The 13,056-nt window shown below is 44.6% G+C and overlaps 1 protein-coding gene across 12 annotated transcripts in view; it reads left to right on the top strand.

The window, feature by feature from the left end:
• Positions 1-2,225: 2,225 nt before the first annotated feature.
• LOC134021046 (neuronal cell adhesion molecule-like) overlaps positions 2,226-13,056 on the top strand; it is a 58,497-nt gene continuing 47,666 nt past the window's right edge. For all 12 annotated transcript variants that reach the window (XM_062461488.1, XM_062461485.1, XM_062461482.1 and 9 more), the window contains exon 1: positions 2,226-2,368. The gene's annotated coding sequence lies outside the window, so the exon portion shown is untranslated. The remainder of the gene's footprint in view (positions 2,369-13,056) is intronic.

The following is a 13,056-nucleotide window of genomic DNA, read 5'->3' as shown; positions in this document are numbered from 1 at the left end:
GGACTTGATTTCTTGCACCTTTGGCCTAGCCTCTGGTTCTCACATATCAATATGCCTCTCAAACTTAAACCCAACTTTCCAGCCTGCTTCAGGGAATCAAGTGGATGTTGATAGACACCACATGCTCTGGGATCTGAGTGATTGCGTAACGCTGTTTACGCTTGGGGTGTCTGGTACTCAATTATGATTCTCATTCAGCTGTAGTGAATGTCCCTTCTCATTAGATCCTAATTGGTTTTGCAGTGAGCGGTGCATGGGGCAATGAGACTCACTCTGTAGATATTCCTGCCTCAGACCGTGTTTGTTCATGGCGTGAACATGACAGGGTTGAGTTCCTCTCTCCAGGGTCTATATACTGCTCCTCGTTCAGGTTGGTGTCAGAGCTGCCATGCTAACTCCCATGAGTACTTACAGTATGTGGTGTCGTAGCACCGTCATTTTGTCTGTGTTGTTGATGTGTTTCTTGTCTCCAGTTCACCCCAGTGGTTTTCGATTCTGTTTGGTAATCATCCTCATTTCACATAGGATCACATTCACCAGACTAGCGGGATATTTCATGGTCGGCTTGGCTGTTCTGTGTGCATCTCGCTGTTGTTCCATGTGTGGCGTGGTTAGGCAAAGAAACAAACTGAGTCATTTAGGAAAATAAAGCCTGTTTCTCAGGTAACATTTATCTCATACCGTTCGTTCTCCCTCAACAGTGTTGTAAGGAACTAACAAGGGTGTCTGTTCTTTGTGTTCTCTATGAGGGGACCCTGCATCTGTCTCCACTTGAACTCATAGAAAAGCTTTTTAGAGTACAGTGTTTCCAAGATAATATGCATGCAAAAAGTGAATATTTTAATTGGATTCGAAAATTACAGACATATCTTTAGGCGGTCTGGGATGAGAGACGGGGGCAATTACAGTATTTCCTAACGTGGGGTTGGGCGGATATGGGCAAGAGTCCCATAGTCCCTTGCTGTTGATAATGAGTGGTTGCTTCAGGGCACAGGAGAGAAAGGACTGAAGAGACATGCTATTGCAGGACAGGGTGTGACGGTTGACTGAGGTATCAATTGAAACTGAAACCTTTTTTGAATTTTTACTGTATTTACATCTCTGGATTATTTTGTTGTGGTGTTTTCCCATTTCATACCTGTTTCTTGTCAAATGTTTGGTTCAAAACGATGGCTTGCAGAGAAGGAAGTGTTCTTACATCTTGTGGTTTCCTTCACTATTGCAGATCAGCATGACAGATACCAGGGCTGTTCTGACAGAAGGAAAGCTTGGGTTTGGCAGTTGCATTCAAAATGAAGGAAAGACTTGACTTTCTGCCAAACTAGGCTAATCTGTAAGTAATAACGGAGTAACTTGCTTTCTCTCCCAGTGGAGTGCTTGGTTCTATGGGTGCTGCAGATGGCTTCACATGCTAAACTGGAGCTAATTCATGTGTGCAACATGCACTAAGACACCATGCCTGGCTGGAGGATGCCGTCTGATGGAACTGAATGGAAACGTGCTTTCTAGAGCACCATGAGCACCAGAGCATACAGTAGCTCACCCCACAAGCTACGTGATGATTGTTGGTGCAATGCTGGTTTCTTGGCAAAAGACGAGAGTGCACCAGGGCATGCAAATTAAGCCATTAGAAGGTCTTGCTTCACAGCTGGAAAGTGGTTCTTTGTCTTCATGTGATGATGGTAATGTTACAGTTAGAAGTGCAGTAGGCTACATGTTTTATTGAGGTTGATTACTTATTCAAGTGGAGCCCATTTGAAAAGAATGTAGATACGCTGCAGAAAGCACACAACACTATTGTGCTTTGCATTACATTTCACAAGTAAACATGAACACACTTTTATTCTTTGTTTAAGATATTAATTGCTTGTTTAGTTGCCTGAATCTAGCAAAGTTGTCTTTCAAAATCTAGTGGCAAAAGCTTCTCATTCACCACTCTCACTGTCAGAGGACTACATTAGTATACATTTACCACACAGCATGTGACTTTATTTTAGCTTGCATGATCCCTCAAACCAATGCTGTAGATTAGAAGATATCACAGATTGTCCATCTGTGATGTTTTCAGTAGAGCAAGGGTAATATTACCAGGACTATTTATATTTTGCCGAAATGGTTTAGTGCCTCGAGGCCACCATTTATCTGTAGCGGGGCGCTGCAGAGCGCGCTTGAAGCGTGCGCAGAGAACGCAGCTGCTCGAGCCCGTCTAGTGAACTGGTGGGAGCAGAGAGGACCAGTGGTTGAAGAGGAGGCAAGTGAACTGAACGGGGCACTGTCGTAAATACACACAGGAGAGATATCAGTCTGTCGCAGGAACCCTATAGATACACAGAATCCATCGCATTGCGCATCACCGCGACATCGAAAGGTAAGCATCAGTATTTAAAAAGTAGACTGTTGTATAACATCCCACTTGCAGGACAAGTCGCGCAGTATAGGTCTGTGGCAATTGAGTCACTTGAGTAGTTTTTCTTTGCGAAAGGTGGGTGTTGTTTGAATGAGAAAACCCCCTGACTGTTTTCATTTATTGAGTAGCCTAACCCTGCGCACTATAATGGATTTTTTTTTACAAATTATGATAGACTGGATTTCTAGAGTTTGTATAATTTTATTTACTCAAAACAGGTGTACAAGCCCATATCTACGGCTTGTCTAGTGGTGTGCTCAGCTGTCAACATTTGAGTGACACTGGTATAAGCGGAAGATGCTGAATGAAAAGATTCAGATAGCCTTCTCATAACAAGTCATCCACAATGTGATAGATATTATGCATCCATGACAGATAATGTCTCTAGTTTGACGGCAGGCTTTTGAACACCTTATCTTTACGATTGCGTTTCGTGACTAGTTGTCCATAGCCTGTGTCATACCGTTGCGTAAACATCCTACCCACCATTTTCAATTAGATTAATCTTTTGGGATTGTGTTTGTGTTTTACGTAATTTTTTAATGGAAGGTTATGTTACCACATGGCTGTTATCCTAAATATATATGTATTTATTTATCGTTAAATGTCCATCCTATTTTGTCTCAAGATCAAATGTTTATATAATAGTCCCAGGAGGTTTATGCATCAAATCTGATGTCATTTATTTCTGTCAAGACAAACACTTGCATTACTGCAAAAACATTCTCACCCAATCCCCCTCCCCCTCTTATAGCTTCATTCATAGTACATCCCCCCCTCCCCACCCTGATCCCTCCACAACAGACATTCACCCAAACAAGCACACTTTCTCTTTTCAGTCAGATACACCAACTAATACAATGCTAATGACTAATGCCGGTCATCTAGTTTGTGTATAAAAGGCCTGACACACTTTCCTGTGATATTTATGCAGTCTAAGCAGACTATGGTTAATCTCCCGAATCAGATAACAATATTCTTCTGACCTTCCGAATGGCATATTTGCATAAATTCAGAAAGAGCGCCAAATGTGTGAAACTGCCTTCTTGCTTATTATTTATACTCTATTGTCTGTGTGCTGACCCAGCTATGGACATACGCTCATCCACTTCAGAGTTCAGTTGATACCATTCCAGTGCTGTTACATTCACATTACTGAGAGACCCACTCTTACTACCGACCCTAATACTTCTGTCGACTGGACAATTCACTCTCACTTGACCAGGGCTGAAAATGGGTCAAGACAGTGACCTACATAGTGCTACATTTCACCGCTAAATGACACTAGCCATGGATTTGCATAACTAAGGGATTATCATGACACACGTTGGCTGGTTTTATTGTGGGAGTTCCAGTCATCCTGGTGACCTAAAACCAATGGCGGGCGGCTGGTGGCAGACGGTGGTTGACCATGGGAAACGCTGGGGTGGTGGAAGGAAAATGCTACTTATTTTACTCTGTGGGTTGAAGAAGCATGCAGACTATTCACTGAGAAGTGATTCGTTCTCTTGCGCCGTCTTCCAGGCATTTGTGGACTCCCCCGACGGCGGGACAATGAGGCTCATACATCCATGCCCCCTGAACTAGGTCCTGTCATGCTGATGTCATAACCGTCCACTTCCAGGAACTGATTTGAACATATGACTCACTGGTGTTTGATCTAGAACTGGTTTTATAATTTTGTCTACAATGAATGAGAAACAAGAGCGAGAGACATAAGAAACACGACTGAAGTCCAGTATAGAAGATTGGTTGTTTAAATAGTAGTCCCTCTGATCGTATGCCTGCTGTTCCAGTGCAGGGTTAGGTGAAAACCAATGCTGTTCCGTTCCACACATTGTTGATTCCAGCCTCTCCGAGGTTGTCATTACCACTGCTCCACTCGTAGGTATTACTGTATGATAGCAGTACTATATTATGGTGTTACTGTATGAGCACTGCTGTATGATAGCAAATCACAAGATAAGCATGATTTAGAGACGTGTCATCAGTGGTTAGTCCTGGTTTACAGAAGTGACTCCTTACCTTGAATAGAAATGATTCGAAAACAATGTGAATGAAGGTGGGATTCTTCTCTGCTGTGATATGTGAGTGGTCTCCAGGGACCAATGGAGGCCCATGTACATCCATTAGTGTCACCCCAGTCTGGGGGTGTGTGTTCCCACAGGGCCTGGAGACCCCGCACCGTGACAGCACTGGCATCTCTGGTGCGGCCTTGTCTCTGCCTCACTGTGGGACTGATGAATGGCTTTTTAGGAGACTGCAGTGGGGACCGTGTCCCGGTCCTCTTCATGGCTGCGTGCACAGTACCTGGGTGGGCCATTGGTTCCCATGGTGTGTGACCACACACACACACACATACACTTACTGTATACACACACATCCCCATCCCCTCACCCCCTCCCCCAACACACACATCTTCGCACACACACACACACACACACACACACACACACACACACACACACACACACACACACACACACACACACACACACGGACACACACACGGACACACACACACACACACACACACACATACGTGAACAAACATACACCTCTTGGTGTGTCCTGAGTGGTGGCAAGCTGGTGAGTGCAATTAGAGTTTCACACTCGGTTAGGCTCAGGCACTAATTGGGATTGACACGTTCCTCTGAGCCCTTCCATGCAGCTGGAACTGTTGTTGTTTACATCAAAGACCTGTATTAAATTATCATGACTGGATGAAGACCGATGACTTAGAAAAATAAGAAAATGGAGTGATCCCTATGTGGCTGCCTGCAGGACCCAGACATAATTAGGCGATACAAATACAGTCGGATGTATTATGTTTGCTAGAGCTCATCCTGGATAAACGAAGGATATATTTTTGCTACAATAATTGGCCCATATTTGGCTGGTAATGATAGAAAGTGGAAATTTAACAAGCCCTTATTCTGATCACAATTTCATTCGGATACGAACAACTTTCTTGAATAACCGGCTGGTCAGTTTGAGGTGGGGTAAGGTAGACCTGGTGTGGTTGCTTGGACAGATGGCCAGCCAGGAGTGGCCAGTACTCAGTCATTATTACCTATTTTGTTACCACCATTTTGGTGTTGAGGCCAAATCACTCAAGGTTACCTGGGCAACAGATTTATTGCCCATGTCAGTTTATTACACCCCTTAGAGAGAACAAAGCGAAAGTGATGCTCTTTTTTTGTTTGAACAAACTGTGAGGGATTGACTGCAAAAAAACTAGTGTTTGAAGAGGGTGGTGAGGATAATGGAATGTGATGTTTTAAGTTTTTTTTACTTTCCTCAGCCCCAGAGTGCCTGACAGGTCAACCATCTCAGATTTTAATTAGACTAAACCTCTTGAGCCTCTTGTAACTGGGGATGATACCAAACATGAGTTCCTGTACTCTTGTGATACGAGCATGATAAACATAAGGGTGGGGTTAGTTTGTTGCTTTTCTATTTTACCACCCAGTGGAGGAGAAGGAAAACAGGAATAGAGAGAGACAGAGAGAGGGAGGGTCTGCCGGCTTTAGGGGGGGGGGGATCATGTACTTCAACGGGACGTTGAGAAGGGGCAGGGAGAACAAAGAGGGTCTGTTTTCTCTGGCCATGCTGGCTGGGCCGTTGTTCTTGCCCCTTTCTTGTGAAGTAGGGGGGTGCTGCAGGGTCAGCGCCAAGGGGAGCCACTATAGAAGCCTGGGTGCCGAGGCTCTGTTTGAACACTTCGTAGTCTCCTTCTGCAAGTGAAGCCCCTCTGGCCATGGGCAGCCCCTGGCAGCCTTTGGGAGCTCCAGACCCTAGCAACCCGAGCGCTGGCCCAGGCCCTGGTCCTCTCTGGGCTGCAGATGTGTGGGAGCCTGCTGCTCTGGGGAGGCGTGCAGTGGAGTGGCTTAAGAGGTCCTTCATTCCAAAGCCCATTTAGAGACGAGAGTGACCAGACAACAGGAGCAGGGGCGCTGGCCCACCAGCAGGGTCTGTGCTGGGGTTTTGGGAAGAGCGTGCACTTGAACACTCCCTGGACCGTTCTCATGCTTCCTTCCTGCACAGTTGCATAGGCTTAAGGAGACCTACCCGCCCCCCTTACTGTTGGCACTGCGGCTCTGCCCACTTGTGTTGTCTAATTGCTCAGCAAATATGCCACCACAGCTCTTATCCTGCTTTTTCCTTTCAGTGATTTAAAGAGCGGGCCGGTCAGGAAAGAGCAAATTAAAACCCACCAGCTTCCTCACTCCCATGCTCCCCTGCAGACCTCATCTGAATGTTGCCACTGTATATAAAGTATGTTTCACAGCAGTGTGTGAAGTTCTGTACTGGGCAGAGAGGGAGCTTGGATCAGCTAGCTGGGACCTGGGCTCTGAGAGAGTGCACAATTGAATCAAACGGGAAGACAGGCCACATTTAGGTGTTAGCCCGTGGATTAAGGTGACACAGAAGTACACAGTGGCTTTGCCATGGTTCAGCAGGCCCACTGACCTCTCAAACCTGTTTGAGGGCAGGGCCGTTATTGTTTGCTCCTTTCCTCCACCCTGGTCCTGGGCCCTAGGTTGGTACCTCTGTTAGCAGCCCAGCGGCCACAACTGAAGGGTCCTTAATCCAACAAGGATGACAGCTTGGCTCTCTATCCCATTTCTGGGGCTCTGAGACCAATGGGCTTTTCTTCCCCCCCCTCCCCTAAACCTCCCAAACACAACCCACGGGAATCCTGGGAAAAGTCTCTGGGTGGGGAGACAAAGAAATGGGATGGTAAACAAATCCCAGTGTGAATCGGGTGATTTTTCCTTTTCATTTCAAGATACATGTTTATGTCCCCTTTCAGATTTCAAACAAAAACACAAACACTTGCCTGATATTATTTTTTTGTTGTTCTCCTGATTGTGTTTTTCAAAAGCATAATCTATACCCGCATAATCTTTGTCTAGGCTTCAAAATGATTAGAGAAGATTGAGGTCAAAAACCCATTAGAATCATAAACTGAGTGATGTAAAACCAGTCCCCTTTTATTCAGAAGCACCAATTGGTGAGGGATCCTGAGGTCACATGTTGAGGGACGTTTAAGAGGACCAATGATTTCCAATGCCAGGACAATGAACATTAGACATGTTTGCCATGAGGCTAATTGATGCTGTCAGCTATAGCAAATTCTTCTTGTTCAGGCAGAGTGTTCCTGGGTGCAGAGTTCTCCAGTTAGCTGTGGAAAGAGGGGGGAGACAGCCGCATCGCCAGGAATTTTGTTTTTATCCAAAAAGGATAGCCCTGCTTACGAGTGCTGTGTTTCACGTAGATATCACTGTTCATAATAAGGATAACCTTTCTTCTCAGACTTTTAGATACATTTGAATTGACTTTAATGAGATTCATTTGTATAATGATTATTTACATTGGCATAGCTCGTAAACACATTAACCTTTGGTCTACAATCTCCAGCAATTCAGTAAAAAAAAATTACGATATCCTTTTCATCAAGCCTCCTCGTGAGAAAAACAGAGAAATTGCATATAATAATGAACACAGCAGACCATGGGAAGTAGACTACCGTCAGACCCTTGACCAGAGCAATTCAAGATCAAACATATAGTGGAATAGTAATCAGTGTAATCTCCATGTCCTTCCCTCCTTCTTCCCTGGCTAGCTGCCTCTCTGGATCTTCAGTGGATGGAAGAATGTCATTGTCACTAAGATAATTCCTTGTACTGGCAAGCCTTAGCCATGAGGAAGATGGAAGAATTCTTACTCTTGTGACTTCTTAGAGAGTGCTAGCACTGGGAACCCAATGAAATACTGTGCCTGAGTTCCATCCAGGCCACCATGAGGCCTGTCTGGTCTGTCTGTCTGTCTGTCTGTCTGTTTGTCTGTTTGTCTGTTTGTCTGTTTGTCTGCTTGTCTGTGTGTCTGTCTGTCTGTCTGTCTGAAGGCTTCAAATAACCTTGTTATCTTATCTGTGCTAGTTGGTTCTTTCTACGTTATTAAGTGAGTGCTTCACATCAAAACAAATTCCCACATAGAATGACACTCATTAGCATGTGAGCCAGATTTGAGCATTGTCTTGCTTTCCCATTGCGGCCATCCCCTCTACTGGACCCTAGGATTGAGAGTCATGGCTGATGTTGAATAGAGTGCAGCTTGAAGTAGACCTAATGGAACTGCTTTCAAGGTTGGCTGGTTCGAAGCCTCTCAGGGCCCACCCTGGCCCCTCGCCACAATGACACATGACCAGAGGTCCTATTGACCGGCACGACCGTGGAGGACGTGTTACTCAAAGGAGGTTACTGCGTGACAGAAAGCACGCCTCCACAGAACCCCAGTTCTCTGAGAGAAAATAGAACACTTTCAGATTCTAACCGCTGGTGAAGGGGTCACTGAGTGGGAATTCCTATAGCTGGGTTTTGAAGTGGACTGCCTGATGCGAATGACATTTAGCTTTATAATGAGGATCGGGAACATCTATATACACATCATATATACATATATACATCATATATAACAATATATGATGTATTCAACAGTACAGTATGTGCCAGGCCGCTGAGGGAGAATAGCTGGTATTGTTGTAGATTTTGGAGTAGCTTACTGTATAGACACAGGAGCTCTCATATCTACTGTATACACTGTCTCATTTCCAGTCATAAACATTAAATCAAAAAAAATAATCAAAATAGTAATGATCAAATTCCTCTTAATTGGAAACTCTAATTTAAAGTATTATGGCAAAGATGGAAAGATGTAAACTAGTAGATTTTATGGTTTTCATCTACCATGCCATTTTTTCAGAGGATGATAGTTGTGTGCTTATAGAATTATAAAACCTGTTAGTTTTAGAGTTTTTAGCTGAGCTTTACCAGATTAGCAGATTACTTTCTCATTTCTCTCTCCTCCTCTCTCTCTCTCTCTCTCTCTCTCTCTCTCTCTCTCTCTCTCTCTCTCTCTCTCTCTCTCTCTCTCTCTCTCTCTCTCTCTCTTTCTCTCTCTCTCACTCTCTCTTTCTCTCTCTCCTTTACCTGCCCTCTATCTCTCCATATCTAACAGCTGCTCTGGTTGGCAGACTAAAGGGATGCTTCTTTTTATCTTCACCAGGAACGTTGACGCTGTCTTGAGCAGCTGACAGAGAGCCATATGATAGCCCTCCGGTGTCTCTCTCTGCAGCACAATATTCATTACTGATCTTCCCTACAGCATTCCGGTTAAACCTCCACTTCCCACCCTGCCTCAGTTCTGACAATATTTGCCATCCTTGATCCGTCCCATGGAGAAGAGCCACTGTGTTTTCTTACTGAGCGCCTGACCTCTTTTCTTCTGTCTATAACAGGGATGGGGCACACACCCTCCTGTAGGCACAGGAGATAGTGTTTTGTTCTGTACCTGAAACACTGCTTATCTTATCAGCTGCTCTGGGGACGCAGAGCTCTCAAGTATCAGATGTGGTTACATGGACACTACGGTGTGATACTGTACATGGATTAGACCTTCCAAACCGTGGCTGTTAAGATCTAAGGCCTATCTAAGGAAGTAGACACACACGCTTGCTGCTACTCTGATTCACACTTTAATTAATTCAAATTTATGTTGAAGCTTTTCACATAATACCTCCATTTGAGTTATACATCCATTTCTAGTCACCAGGCAAACTAGGATGCTACTAACTACATGGGGTATACGCTGATTGGATTTTCCATGCTATTCCCCAATGTAAAAAAAAAAAAATCGAATTAAGCGTTCAGCACCCCGAGTCAGACTCCTCTGGATTACCCCAGCCCAGCACTGGGAGAGAGCGATAACTACACTCCTTTAATCTGACGGCAGTGCAGACAGATACACAACAACCACGACTCCCACTCCTCCACCCCACAGGCCTATGCTGTTCACCCCCAGAAACAGCATGGCCGGGGGCCATGGAGCAGGCGGATCCTACCCATCAACATGGAGCTGCTGGCCTTCTCAGGTGTGAGTCTGAAAGTAAACTTCTCGTCTCTGTTTTATCGGGGGTGGTTATTCATGTTTCTTTATCCAAAGCAAAGCAGAAAGTACAGCAGAAAATCAAGGATTGGAAGTGCATGGTTCTTACAGTGTTGGTGGTCAGAGGTAAGGAACGGTCTATATTTATCTGGCACAGTGCAAAGTAACCACATCACAGCTCCCAGGCCCAGTAAACAATATAATAATAATATCTCAACTGCAGTACAACAATAACATCATAATACAACACAATTCACGATTGTTTATAAAACCAGCATTAGCATTTGTAAAAGATAATTCTAAACTGAATTACTTACATTTCCCAAGTCTGTTTGCCGTATCTGAAACATCCACACACTTTGATGTGGACGTTTTAAGCGTTGCTTAGACACCCAGTGGAGATAGCAGAGTGTTTCTGTAGGAGTTTACACACTTCCAAATCCAGTTTCCTTAGATGTGGTAGTGAGTGTAAATAAAACCCAGCGTGTGGTCCTTCCCCCTTCTTAACACGTTTATGAGGCTGCCATGCCCGTAAAACATTATTGACTTTTTCCCTTCAATGTGTTAAAGTGCACGGAAGGAAAGTACTTGTTTACTGTGGTCATTAGAGTCCATCTAAATAGGCTTCTCCCAATCAGGAAAGCTCTATTGCTCAGGTAAAGGCCTCATGTCTAAAGACGTTTAAAGAAGGTTGGGTTTGGTTGGACATAAATGGATGAGACAAGGGTCAGGGAGGGGGTCAGAAAGAGAACGAAGAGGTAGTGACCGGAGCTTGCTGTCCTTCTCACCAGGGCGCATCATCTAGACTGAAACATGGCTCTTTCTTTGATGGTGGAGACAATGCACCTGTTGGAGGCCTCAGGCAAATTTTCCCACCCAAATGTCCCCTCCCTTCCCTGTCTCCATGCCCCCCCCCCCCCCCCCCCGACCTATAGCTAGGAAAGCAGTTCTCTCATAGTCTACTACCTTTATACTGGTGTGGGTAACTTTTACTCACACAATGGCTTTCTGTTCTTACAATATCATAATTAAGATTTGCAGTGGGTTGCTCGCATTCTTGTTTTCTCATGGGGATAGCTTTTGTTCCCAAGTTGTTTTGTTCATGCCATGGTGTCAAACGCAGCAAAAATAAGGATGTTTTTTTCTCAGTCGTTCTTTTTAAGAACTACCTCTGAGTTTTCTTATCATTTCTTTATGGTTTAGTCACAAGACATTTTAAACGGAATGTGAATTTCCTGCTAGAGACAGAGCTTTGGCAGTAGTCACAGGAGTTTGTCCAAGACAGCAAGAGTGAATTACCGCATTCCAAATGATAGTCTAAAAGAAAGAAGTAGGCGAGGCTAAATAAAGGCCTGAATCGATCTAACCAACCAATGTGATGGAAATTCTTTCCAGCCCACCATATCTATAGCACAATCCCTTTCTCTGCCTTTGACTCATATTGTTTAGAGTCTTGAAGCATAATAGAGTGTCTAGTCCATAGAGCTTAACCATCCTGGACAACAACCGGTCATAGCCCTTCACTTTGATTGACATGACATTCACTATTCCTCATCAGACATGGCTCAACTGTCAAAAAAGTGACTCTTTTACATAACAGTGCACCACAGCAAGTCTCACTCCCGCATGTTGTGCCTTTCTGAATCCAAACCAGTTTTTGTTATTGTGACACTTTGTGAAGGTAGTGTTGGTGCTTGATAATAGAATGCAACTATTCAATTGGCTAGTGTCTATTTGCACTTCAACTTTCCCATATCAGTTTTAGTCTTAGAAATGAATCCTTAACAGGCTTGTAGATCCTGAGTCAGGGCTGAACGCAGACAGTAAAAGCTCTGACTACCATCTGTCCACTGATGAGGACCAACAGATCTCTATAATTAGTATAATCACTCAGAGGATGACTTAGCGAGTAAACAAGAGTCGTGCTTAAGTGGCTTCCACCATGATAGCGTTCAGCCTACCCATTAACCAGCTCTATCCTATCCCTGGCTAGATGTAAAGAACCACTGAAAGTAATTAGAAATCAGGTGAAATCTTCCAAACCGTCCATCTGCAGTGGGGGCGATAGTCACCAAGGGTAGAGTATGGAAGTTTTGTGCCGTGAGATCAGAGCATCATGTGACATAACCGCTTCTCTGACATTGAAAAGTTACCTTCCAGTCCCCACAGTAATGAGCCTCTGTCTCCCAGAGTTCTCTAGGCTCTCAGCCCCCCTGAGGCCCACTGCAGAACCCTATGCTCAACACCCAGACTCTCTGTCACTTCCCCTTCCTCTCTCTCTCTCTCTCTCTCTCTCTCTCTCTCTCTCTCTCTCTCTCTCTCTCTCTCTCTCTCTCTCTCTCTCCACACACACACACACACCCCTGAAACCTCTCTGCTCCCCACTGTCGCAGAGTGCAAGGCCTGTCGCTCTAAATGTTTAATAGAGAGGTAAAGGGCTGAGGGATATCTGGAAAGATTGGTATCTCTCTTTCCCATCCCCTTTCTTTTTCTCTCTTTCCCATCCCCTCTCTTTTTCCCACCCTCTCTCTCTCTCTCTTTCCTGCCCTCTCTCTCATTCTCACTGCCTCTCTCCCATTGCTCTCTCTCTTTTCTGCAGAGAAGTGTCTCCTTCCTACCTGGCCTTCCTCCAAAGCACACTGCAGCAATTTGACACAAACTCCACAACTCCGAAACTCTACTCTTACTCTGACTGGAAA

Source organism: Osmerus eperlanus, chromosome 5, assembly GCF_963692335.1.
Source record: "Osmerus eperlanus chromosome 5, fOsmEpe2.1, whole genome shotgun sequence".
Taxonomy (NCBI): domain Eukaryota; kingdom Metazoa; phylum Chordata; class Actinopteri; order Osmeriformes; family Osmeridae; genus Osmerus; species Osmerus eperlanus.
This window is presented reverse-complemented; position numbering and strand designations above follow the sequence as displayed.